Source organism: Balaenoptera ricei, chromosome 1 (assembly GCF_028023285.1).
Source record: "Balaenoptera ricei isolate mBalRic1 chromosome 1, mBalRic1.hap2, whole genome shotgun sequence".
Taxonomy (NCBI): domain Eukaryota; kingdom Metazoa; phylum Chordata; class Mammalia; order Artiodactyla; family Balaenopteridae; genus Balaenoptera; species Balaenoptera ricei.
Genome location: NC_082639.1, coordinates 18,624,569 through 18,626,711, shown reverse-complemented (window position 1 = coordinate 18,626,711; position 2,143 = coordinate 18,624,569).

The window sequence follows — 2,143 nt, the reverse complement described above, 5'->3', positions numbered from 1 at the left end:
GCTCTTTTTGGTGTGAGGGGGAGTAGAATACAAAGATGCCACCACTCCCTGACCCAGATTCTACGCTCAAAATTAGAAGCTCACGGTCCAGGGAGCAATATGAGGAAAACACACAAATAATGGAAGGTAGACAGTGATCCATGCATTAGGACTCAATGAGTTTCATCCTCGTGGACAGGTAAGGAGAAACCAGAGAATGCTTCCTGGAGGAGGTGGCTTTTGATATAGGGCCTGAAAAAATAAATAAGATTTGGGCAAAGGAACATAGCCCACAGCCCAGAACTCCAGAAAACTTTCTTGCAACTGCAACCAAGTGCTACCAAGCACGGAGGGGAATTAAGAGAAGAAAGATGGAAGGAAGGCCCCACGACACCCTTCCTATGGCTGAACATAGCACCAAGAGCCCTGCTGGGAAGCAAGTCAAGAGCCTCAACTTGGTCTATTACTAATGGATCATTCATGCAGGTCAAACAGGTTTTTTTTGTTTTTGTTTTTGTTTTTTTAATGTGATGGTCTGGACTTCATGGTAGTAAAGTGTCCACTGTGGATGAGTGAAGAGCTTTCTATATGCCTAAGTTCTCAGACGACAGTTGGACAAGACAAGCACAGAATCCTGTAAGAATCCTATAAACTAATTCTACTGAGTATGTCCTGCCGTTCATTAGACACATGCTGTAAGCCACCATACATTTCATAAATTTCTATCACTTGATTGCACAACAGTGTGATATGGGTAGTATTCCTCCTAGTTTACAGATGAATGAAACAGAGGCTCAGATAGGTGAAGTAACTTGCCCAAGATCACACAGCCCACAAGGTACAGAGCTGGATTTGAATCCAGGGCTGGTTGAATCCAAGGAGGTCTGGTTGCCAAGCCTGTGACATTGGGATCCAACATGGTGAGTTTCCCAGAGGAGACCTAAGAAGGGACCCAGGCAACCCACTTGCTTTAAAGATGAGAAAAGAAAGACCCAGACAGGAGAAAGGACCTGCCCAAAGTCACTCAGTGGCAGAACAGGGACCGGAACCCAGGCCTCCCCACTCCCAGTAAGAGATAAATATGATGGCTCCCGGCCTCCAGTCTCAGCTTCTCACTGCACTTGTAGCGGCCACAATCAAAGGGCCAGCTCCTTCTCACTCACACATGGTCCCCAGTGCCTTTGGGCTTTCAACACAGCAGTACAGAGGAGCCAGCTGGGACCATGGCATGCTTTCACTTCACACTTTCAGTTCGGGTCAGTAAAACCCCCAGGCGCACCTTTTCCTGAGCAGCTTCCCGGCACTCGGTGTGCCCTTCGCAGACACTCAGCAGGAGTCAGGGCTCCAGATCCTGGACACCCACTGCAGCATGGGCATGCTCTCTGGGGAAAGAGTGTCATGTAGTTTGGGGGTTTGGCATTTTTCTTAGGTGGGAAAAGCACTTGGTTGTTTGTTTCTCTTTTAATATTACATTTGTACGATGTCAAGTCACAAAATGTTTTTGCACGTATCAGTGGTTCCTAATATTTGGAACTCCACTGACACACTGATTTTTTAAAAAAATGAACCCTGGGCTTCCCTGGTGGCGCAGTGGTTGAGAATCTGCCTGCCAGTGCAGGGGACACGGGTTCGAGCCCTGGTCTGGGAGGATCCCGCATGCCACGGAGCAACTAGGCCCGTGAGCCACAACAACTGAGCCTGCGCGTCTGGAGCCTGTGTTCCGCAACAGGAGAGGCCGCGATAGTGAGAGGCCCGCGCACCGCGATGAGGACTGGCCCCCGCTTGCCGCAACTAGAGAAAGCCCTCGCACAGAAACGAAGACCCAACACAGACAAAAATAAATAAATAAATAAATAAATTAAAAAAAAAAAAAAAAAATGAACCCTTTCCCCCTAACAAACGCACAGACATGAAGTCTTACCTACACTTTGAAAGGATTGGTACCCCGTCACAGCCTCCCCATGGACCTGGTTAAAGAGCCATGGGGGAGATGGCCAGCCAATTTGGTTTTCCCAAGGAGAATCGGACAGGTCTGGTCATTGTCATTTCACAATGAGAAGAGGGGCTCAGAAAGCTGAAGGGACTTGCCCAAAGTCACATGACAAGCCACGCAGAGGTGGAACTGGAACAGTTGTGCAGCACAGCAAGCACCGAGTCTCTCTCT